We start from the raw sequence: 10200 nt of genomic DNA on the forward strand, positions 1-10200 counted from the left end.
AGAAGCCTTTAAGATTTTAAAGCATAGATTGACAAATGCACCAATCTTAGCTTTACCCGAAGGAACAGAAGATTTTGAAGTATATTGTGATGCTTCAAAATTAGGATACGGATGTGTGTTAATGCAACGCAAGAAGGTAATTGCGTATGCTTCTAGACAATTGAAAAAGCATGAAGAAAATTATACAACTCATGACCTAGAACTAGGAGCCATAATTTTTGCCCTTAAGATATGGAGACACTATCTGTATGGAAGTAAGTTTACTGTTTATACAGATCATAAGAGTTTAAGATATATATTTGGGCAAAAAGAGTTAAACATGAGGCAAAGAAGATGGATGGAGATGCTAAGCGATTACGACTGTGATATCCAATATCACGAAGGAAAGGCAAATGTAGTTGCAGATGCCTTAAGTCGTAAGTACCATGAGAAACAGAAACGAGTCCGTGCTCTGAGGTTAAATCTACAAGTAGATTTAATGGCACAAATCAAAGAAGTTCAGAAAACAGCAATCCAAGATGATGCTGAAGGAATGAAAGGTTACCTAAAAGAACTAGAACAAGGAAATGATGGAATTTGGAAATTCCATAAGAAACGAATTTGGGTACCTAAGCGAGGAGAGTTAAGAAATAAGATTTTAGAAGAAGCTCATAAATCTAGGTATACCATGCACCCAGGAAACAATAAAATGTATCAAGATTTGAGGAAGAATTTCTGGTGGATAGGAATGAAAAAGGATATAGCCGAATACGTATCCAAGTGCTTAACTTGTTCACCAGTTAAAGCTGAACACCAGAAACCTTCAGGACTACTACAACAATTAGAAATGCCTGTATGGAAATGGGAACTCATAACAATGGATTTTGTTACCAAGTTACCCAGAACCAAAAAAGGTAATGATGCGATTTGGGTAATCGTAGACCAATTAACCAAGTCAGCTCATTTCTTACCAATGAAAGAAACCTTTAGCATGGAAAGGTTAGCACAACTGTACGTGGACGAAGTAGTATCCCTACATGGAGTCCCACTCTCTATTGTATCAGATAGAGATAGTCGTTTTACTTCTCATTTCTGGACAAGTTTTCAGAAAGCAATGGGAACTCGACTAAATCTAAGTACTGCTTATCATCCACAAACAGACGGACAGAGTGAAAGGACAATACAAACTCTAGAAGACATGCTCCGAGCCTGTGTAATTGACTTTAGTGGTAATTGGGATAGCCATTTGCCATTAATTGAATTCTCCTATAACAATAGTCATCATTCAAGCATCGAAGCTGCACCATTCGAAGCACTGTACGGACGTAAGTGCAGAACTCCAGTATGTTGGGCAGAAATCGGAGAAAGTCAATTATCAGGTCCTGAAATTGTACAAGAAACTACTGACAAGATAACTCAGATCAAGGAAAGATTGAAAACGGCTCGAGATCGTCAGAAAAGCTATGCAGACAATCGTCGCAAGCCACTCGAATTCCAAGTAGGAGATAAAGTACTTTTAAAAGTCTCTCCTTGGAAAGGAGTAGTACGATTCGGAAAGAAAGGAAAGCTAAGTCCAAGGTACGTTGGACCATTCCCCGTGATTCAACGAATAGGACCAGTAGCTTATCGTTTACAACTACCAGAAGAGTTAGCTGGAGTACATGATGTATTTCATGTATCCAATCTCAAGAAATGTTTATCAAACGAATCCCTAGTAGTACCTCTTCAAGATATAGAGGTAAATGAAAAGCTGAAATTCGTAGAGAAACCCCTACAAATAGAAGACCGGAAGATCAAGTTTCTCAAGCACAAACGACTAGTGTTAGTAAAAGTCAAATGGGAATCCAAGAGAGGACCAGAGTACACTTGGGAACTGGAATCGGAAATGAAGCGAAAGTACCCTCATCTATTTCAGTGAATCTCGAGGACGAGATTTTTCTCAAGGTGGGGAGGATGTAACAACTGCCACTAAAATCAATAATTAGGACAATAATTAGTCAATAAGAAAACCCTAATTGAGACACCCAAGTAATTTTGCACTAACCCTAATATTTTCAGAATAATCAGAATCAGGATTAGGGCCCCTAAAACTCAAGGGGGCTAAGCCCTAAATTGATAGTTATCTCTAAAACTCGTTGTACAAACTGAAAATTAACGAACTGGCAACTCAGCAGACCTATACCCACGACAAGGCTACTCTAGGCTAGATGTGCACCCCAGGCGAGTCGCGACAGGGGTCACGACTTCTTCCGCGACACGCGGGGGAGTCCAATTTCACCTATAAATACTAGGCCTTAGAACTTGAAATCTGTCTTTGGAACGACGGAAATTCGAGTTACGTAGACTGAGTTATTACAGAAACAGTCCAACACACACACTAATCACGAGGTGCTGCCACAATCAGGGTAATAACTCGATCGCTATTACGATTCAACGTCCGATCGATTATAACTATCCAACAATAATCCGGGTGCTGCTCAATTGAGCTTGTACTTTGATTATTCGTCGTGATTTCAACTTGAATATTAGAGTGCTGTTCGAATTCGGACTATGCTCTGTTATTCGTTGTGAATCCGATTGAATTATCGAGTATCGCACTGATTAATCGTTGTGAGGGTTTAATCTCGTGAATTGACGTAACTGCTGTATTAGTTACTAACCTGCCTGTGTGTGCATTGTGTTAATTTAGGTTAATCGAGGCTAATCAGTAGGCTTATCTATTGCTCGTTAATCTGCAATGTGAGTCATTCTTCTTTTTAAACTGTTTTCTCACAGTTTGTGAGTAAGTTTACAAAACTCCAAGTTATTTTCAAAGGTTATAATTACAGGGATTAAGTCTATGTAATCACCATATTACAGCCGGTATGTGGGGTTTTGTATACATTACTTATTTCCCGTCACACTTGGACAAACAGGTGGCCAAGGGGTGATCTGACCACAGTCACAAACACCATTGGACAAATGGGCTAGCCAATGGTTGGTCGAGTGACAAATACTGTGGGTAGTTGGTTTGATATCAGAAACATTGTAATTCCCCTTAATACTGTAATTTATAACTAACGGGTCGTTTTAGAAAACAGAATGATTCACTCAGTATTTCCCCGCTGACAAAACCTTTTTCAAACATGTTTCAGGTGATCTGTGTGATCCAGGAGAAGTGCAGTAAAGCACTACAAGCTCAGAGAAGTGGCTCATTGTGAATAAACAAATAAAACATGTTTTGGAAAATAATGATTTCTGTGTGAAATCAACTGATTGTAAATTACGGGAATTTATTCCTAAAACTTTGTATAATATATTAAACGAGTATTTTACGGTGAAAAGATCCTGAAATAAAAAGACTTCCGCTGCCGCCTAAATCAGATACCACGGGTACCACTGGACTGCTCGCGGCTCCCGATTCCGTCCCGGGTGGGTCGGGGGTCGTGACAGATGGCTTTTGATGCTCAGCCTTGACTTGCGCGCAAGTTAAGCATTTTGCTACATAAGCGGCTACGGACTTTTTCAGACCTATCCACCAATAATTCGCCTTTAGATCCTGATACATTTTATCTGCTCCAGGATGGACAGAATATTTGGAACTATGGGCTTCTTGGAGGATAACATCTCGTAGTCCTCCATATATAGGAACCCATATTCGCCCATTCAATCGTAAAATTCCATCCTTGCTAAGAGTTAACTGCTCCTCAGTTACTCCTAACTTTTCCTTAGGATAATTAGCTTCCAACACAGCCTCTCGCTGTGCAGCTAATATCCTTTCAATCAAATTATTCCTTACTTCAATGCTCTTGGCATTGATTCGAATGGGTTTCACCCTTTCCTTCCTACTCAGGGCATCAGCGACTACATTCGCCTTGCCGGGATGATATCTGATTTCACAATCATAATCATTTAAGGTTTCCATCCAACGGCGTTGCCTCATGTTTAATTGCTTTTGGTTAAACAGATGTTGAAGGCTCTTGTGATCTGAATAGATCACAAACTTGATTTGGTACAGATAATGCCTCCACAGTTTTAGTGCGAACACAACGGCACCCAACTCCAAGTCATGGGTGGTGTAATTCTTTCCGTGCACCTTTAACTGTCTTGAAGCATAGGCAATAACTTTGCCTTTTTGCATGAGCACACACCCCATGCCAGTGTGTGACGCGTTGCAGTAAACTACGAACTCTTCGGTACCTTCCGGTAGTGTCAACACAGGGGCGTTGCTTAGCTTTTGCTTTAAAATATCAAAGGACTCTTGTTGCTTAGGCCCCAAACAAACTTTTCCTTCTTCTTGGTCAAGGAGGTTAAGGGCGCAGCAATCCTTGAGAAATTTTCAATAAATCGCCTGTAGTATCCTGCTAACCCTAGGAAACTACGAATCTCAGTAGGCGTCTTTGGCTCTTGCCAATTCATGACAGCCTCTACTTTAGCGGGATCCACCTGGATACCACGCTCGCTGACGACATGTCCAAGAAATTGGACTTCTCGAAGCCAGAATTCGCACTTAGAGAATTTGGCATAGAGTTTCTCCTGATGCAGCAATTTGAGAATACAGCTAAGGTGTTTCTCATGGTCAGCTTTGTTCTTTGAGTAGATAAGAATGTCGTCGATGAAAACGATGACGAATTTGTCCAAGTACGGCTTGCAGACGTGATTCATGAGATCCATGAACGCAGCCGGTGCATTTGTGAGCCCAAAAGGCATCACTAGGAACTCGTAGTGACCGTAGCGAGTCCTAAATGCTGTTTTATGTACGTCTTCATCTCTGACTTTTAGTTGATGATAGCCTGACCTCAAATCGATCTTCGAAAAGTAACTTGCCCCTTGTAACTGATCGAACAAATCGTCGATCCTCGGCAAGGGATATCTATTCTTTATCGTGACCTTGTTAAGTTCGCGATAATCGATGCACAGACGCATCGATCCGTCCTTCTTTTTAACAAACAGGACAGGTGCTCCCCAGGGAGATGAACTAGGTTTGATGAAACCTTTCGCTAACAGTTCATCCAGCTGAGTCCTCAACTCCTTCATTTCTGTTGGTGCTAGCCTGTAAGGTGCTCTTGCAATAGGTGCTGCTCCAGGGATGATATCAATCCTGAATTCCACTTGTCTATCTGGTGGTAACCTAGGTAGATCTTCAAGGAAAACTTCTGGATACTCCGAAATGACGGGAATGTCTTCTATCTTTGGTTTAGGCTCTTCAATAATCACCTGTGCCATGTAGATGACACAGCCTCTTTTCAAACATCTTGAAGCCTTGAGCATAGTTACGTTCTCGGGCAATCCATACTGCGTATCTCCTCGAATGGTAAGCGATTCACCAGTCGGAGTCTTTAGCACTATATGTTTTCTGTTGCAGACGATCTGGGCCTGGTTGTGAGATAACCAGTCCATACCCAGAACTATGTCAAAACCAGCCAGTTTAAAGGGAAGTAGAGATAGAGGAAAAGAGTGGTTCTTAATGGATATCTGATGTGTGTAAAATGCAACATATAAATCACATCAATTAAGGCATAAAACTAACCCTTTTTAAGTACTAATGTTGGAAAAAGAGTGTTTTTGTCTTCCTTTTGTATTTTCAGGATGAAATGAGCTCAAAATCACAAAAGAAGCAAAAAGACAACTAATTCTAGCATAACTACAAGAAAAGGAATAAAAGTAGACTGCCCGGATCCTCAACGGCACCTCCCAAGGCAAAGAAGAGAAAACAGAAGACTGAACACGCCCCGTGTCCAGCGGACACGGGGCCGTGCCCAGGAAGCAGCAGAAAAGACAAACCAGTAGAAGCTTCCATTGCCCACCACGGGGCCGTGTCCAGCGAACACGGGGGCGTGGTGAAAGTACAGCAGGCGCATTAATTGTAATTGCGAATTACAATTAATGAAGAGAGAGAATGTCAGACGGGCACGGGGGCGTGTCCAGCGGACACGGGGCCGTGCCCAGCCTTCTGTTCAGCCTATAAATAGGGGAGCTTGGTTTCATTCCACTTCATCCCTTGGCACACCACCTCTCTCACACTTCATCCACCACCCACCACCACCATAACACCATCATCCACCACCATCATCCATTGTCCATCATAGAGTGTGTGAGTCGTCTCGGGATCCAAGATTGATCGTAAGAGTTCTTGACAATCAAGGCCATGTTTGCCTAAGTCTCTTACATCACTTGGTGAAGACAAGTGTTTAGTATAATACTTTTTATTTTTAATCTTTTGCACTTTTTATTTGGTTTTGTATTAATGACTTTAATAACTAGTTACTTATGTTGAAGGTGATCTTTCCTTATCGTTTGTCCGTGGTGTCTTGGCGTTATTTTACTGTCTATATAAAATAAAAGATTTTCACCATTCATATCTCCACGGTCTATATGGAGGTATGTTGGCTACCTGGTCGGGGGTTAAGGGAACGGTTTGGTAAGGGTCTTGCCCTTGTTCAGCGTTTAGAGGTCCTGCTTGGGACCTGGGTCAAATTTAGTAGGATCTCCTTCAATACCCATAGGTGTTGGATGGCGGGGATCCAAACTCTTTGACTCCCTCATAAGTTAACTACTATTAATACTATATCCCTGCTATTTAGGACTGTATCCCTGCTGACTCAGACTACTTAGCCGAGGGTAACGTCACCGCCAAAAGCGGGGCCTACCACAATTTGCATTAATAACTTAATTCATTATCTTCTAATAATCCGACCCTTTAGGATTGTATCCTTGCTGACTCAAACTACTGGGTTGAGGGTAACGTCGCCTTCAAAAGAGGGGCCTACTACAATAACTAAGATAATCTCTTAACAAGTGCAAAGGTGCGAAAATAATCAAAGGTTATACTAATACACGTGTCGGATCCAAGTGATTCATCTTGTCTATCTGTTTTTATTTTATTTTATTTTTCAGCATTTAGTTAGTTTTTATTTTTCTTAGTTTAAAACATTTTTCTCACTTTTTGATTTGATTAGACGTTGAGGATAAACCGGTATTAAAAGCTCTTGTGTCCTTGGACGACCTCGGTATCTTACCAACACTATACTACGTCCACGATGGGTGCACTTGCCCATATGTGTGTTTAGTGTTAGTGAATATCGTGTTTTATAAATTTAAAACTTGGCTAAAAGTGTAAAAAGGGGCTTAAATATACATCAAAATTATAACACACTTCACGCACATCAAGTTTTTGGCGCCGTTGCCGGGGACACAAGGATTTTAAGAAAGTTAGGAATCAGCGGCCTAATCATATTTTTATTTTTCTTTAATTTTTAGGATTTTTTTCTTAGATTTTCAGCTTCTGCAGAGCTCAACACGGGGCCGTGCCTGGTCGAACACGGGCCGTGTTCAGCATCGTCACTGGCAGTTTTTGTTTTCCAAGTTACAGAAGGCTGACCACGGGGCCGTGCCGGTGCAACACGGGGCCGTGTCCAACTTCCAGTAACTGGGATCTGGAAAACAATCACTGAAATTCCGACCACGGGCCGTGTTCGCTCAACGCGGGGCCGTGGTGAACCTTCTGACCAACATTTTCTTTTTTTTTTTGTTTTTATTGCAGGACTTGGAACCCGACGCCACCCTCACGTAGTGTATGAGCTCCAGTTCCAATAAAGACATAAAAGAACCACTAGAAGAACCCGAACGCTTTCTCAGAAAAAGGTTAAAAGCCAAAAACCAAGAGAAGGTTTCGGGTGATCCACCTCCAATGGCGGACCAACGTACCCTTATGGATTATCTACGACCCACCGTAGGTATTCTAAGCGCCGCTATCAATGCTCCGAATGTCGAAGCCAATAACTTCGAACTTCGGCCGCATTTGATACAAATGCTCCAAAACTCCGCAACCTTCCACGGGCTTGCGGACGAGGATCCCCATCTACATATAACTAATTTCTTGGAAATATGTGATACCTTTCGGATCAATGGAGCATCAAACGACGCCATCCGCCTCCGTATGTTTCCCTTCTCACTAAAAGACCGAGCGAAAGCTTGGCTCAACGCCCTCCCCGCTGGATCGGTAAACACCTGGGATGAACTAGCCCAAAAATTTCTATATAAGTATTTCCCTCCTGCTAAAACTGCTAAGTTAATGGCTGAAATTAATACATATTCACAAGAGGACGGGGAATCCTTATATGAAACTTGGGAAAGGTTCAAGGAGCTATTACGCAAGTGTCCCCATCACGGCCTCGCAATATGGCAACAAGTATCCACTTTCTATAATGGATTGTTGCCACACACTAGGCAGACACTTGATTCTAGCTCCGGGGGACTTTTAGGTAATCGACGCCCACACGAAATATATAATCAAATTGAGGAAATTGCTCAAACCAATTTTCAATGGCACACCCCCCGGGGAAATAAGTCTATCGCCCTGGGCGCCCATAAGGTCGATGAAAGCATTTCTTTACAAGCCCAAATCGAGGCCCTTTCTTCAAAGATAAAAAAATTGGAAATGACAAAAACAGTCTCGGTTATGGCTTGTGAAGGGTGTGGTGGGTCACATGAAAATTGGAGTTGCATGAAAGAAACAGACGATCAACAAGAAATGGTAAACTACATTGATAATAGACCTAGGCCGTCGGGTCCTCCAACGGGAACTTACAACCAAGGATGGCGAAACCACCCAAACCTTGGTTGGAGGGAACCCGGCAATAGTAGTAACCAACAAACCCAACGAACAAACTTTCAGCAACCAAGAAATGAGTCACAAAATTTCACTCAACAACAAGGTGGACGAGAAAGGCTCGAAGATACTATATCTCGCCTCGTCTCTGACACTGATAAGAAAAACTCGGAAAGATTTCTACAATTAGAATCTAATTTTAGAAATCAGCAAGCTAGCATTCAAAACATAGAAAAACAATTAAATCAAATAGCTTAAAATTTTTCCGAGAGACCGCAAGGCGCATTACCTAGCAATACCGAAACAAACCCAAAGGCGCAAGTTCACCTCATCACACTACGAAACCGCACCGTAGGGCCTGCAGAAGTGCCACCGCCAACGGAAGAAACAGTACCGACACCTCTGCAGGAGAAGAACTCTCCTCCATCTCCAGAGCCGACCAAGGCTCCTCGAGTTCCGTACCCCGGTAGGTTAATTCGTCAAAAGACAAATGAGCAATTCGCAAAGTTCGAAAGTCTGTTAAAACAATTGCACGTCAATATTCCTTTTATCGAAGTCGTAACCCAAATGCCCAAATACTCTAAATTCATGAGGGACTTCCTTACGCATAAGAGGAAAATTGAAAATTTGCAATTAGTTAATTTAGGCGAAGAATGCTCTGCCCTCGTGCTCAATAAACTTCCCCAAAAGAAAATCGACCCCGGAAGCTTCACGATTCCATGCTCAATAGGGGAATCGCCCGTTCGCAATGCCTTAGCCGACCTAGGGGCTAGCATTAACCTCATGCCCTCATCAATGTTCAAAAGGCTCGGCTTGGGAACCACGAGCCCTACAAAAATGAGCATACAACTCGCTGATCGATCCGTCAAATTCCCACAAGGTGTCATCGAGAATGTCTTGGTAAAGGTAAGCAGATTCGTTTATCCAGCTGACTTTGTCATACTCGATATGGAGGAAGACACCGAGGTCCCCCTTATACTAGGGAGACCCTTCCTTGCCACAGCCCAAGCAGTGGTGGATATGAATGACGGGACACTCACCTTGAGGTATGGGGATGATGAAGTGAAATTCGGAGTTGGGAAGAGAATAGAAGATGACGACCCGATCAATTACATGAAGGTTATTGATTCGAGCTTGGATGCTGCTCTCCGACGGTGTAACATGGGACGCCAAGCATCCCACTCAGAAAATATATAACCTCGAATCGGGTCTAGCCAAGGACCCTTATAAACGTGGCGCACCACGGAGGCATTCCGCGGAACTATCCTTAGTTTAGTTTAATCTTTTAGTTTTATTTTGCAGAATAAAACACACTCATGGTGGTAATGGATGAAAAAGGGGAACGAGAAAAATGGACCCATGCACAAAGAACAGAGCAACCCGACACAAATCTCCATCACAGAAGGCTCAACACGGGCCGTGCCCAACCAACACGGCCCCGTGCTGAGCCACCTGCAGGAAAACACCCAGTTCAGGTAACTGGACACGGGTCGTGTTCAGCGGACACGCCCCCGTGTCCAGGCTTCTGTTTCAATTCTCTAATTTTTGTTACTGGCACTTGACCACGGGGCCGTGCCCGGTCACCACGGGGCCGTGTCCAGGATGCCAGTAACAGAAATCTTTGCTTTTTT

The 10200-nt window shown here is 42.6% G+C and overlaps 1 non-coding gene across 1 annotated transcript; it reads right to left on the minus strand.

Annotated features, from left to right (window-relative positions):
* Positions 1-8026: 8026 nt before the first annotated feature.
* Positions 8027-8133, minus strand: LOC118480012. Its single transcript, XR_004861653.1, has one exon. It is a non-coding gene; the product is annotated as a small nucleolar RNA R71 (small nucleolar RNA).
* Between the last annotated feature and the right edge of the window lie 2067 nt (positions 8134-10200).

This window comes from Helianthus annuus, chromosome 6 (assembly GCF_002127325.2).
Source record: "Helianthus annuus cultivar XRQ/B chromosome 6, HanXRQr2.0-SUNRISE, whole genome shotgun sequence".
NCBI lineage: Eukaryota > Viridiplantae > Streptophyta > Magnoliopsida > Asterales > Asteraceae > Helianthus > Helianthus annuus.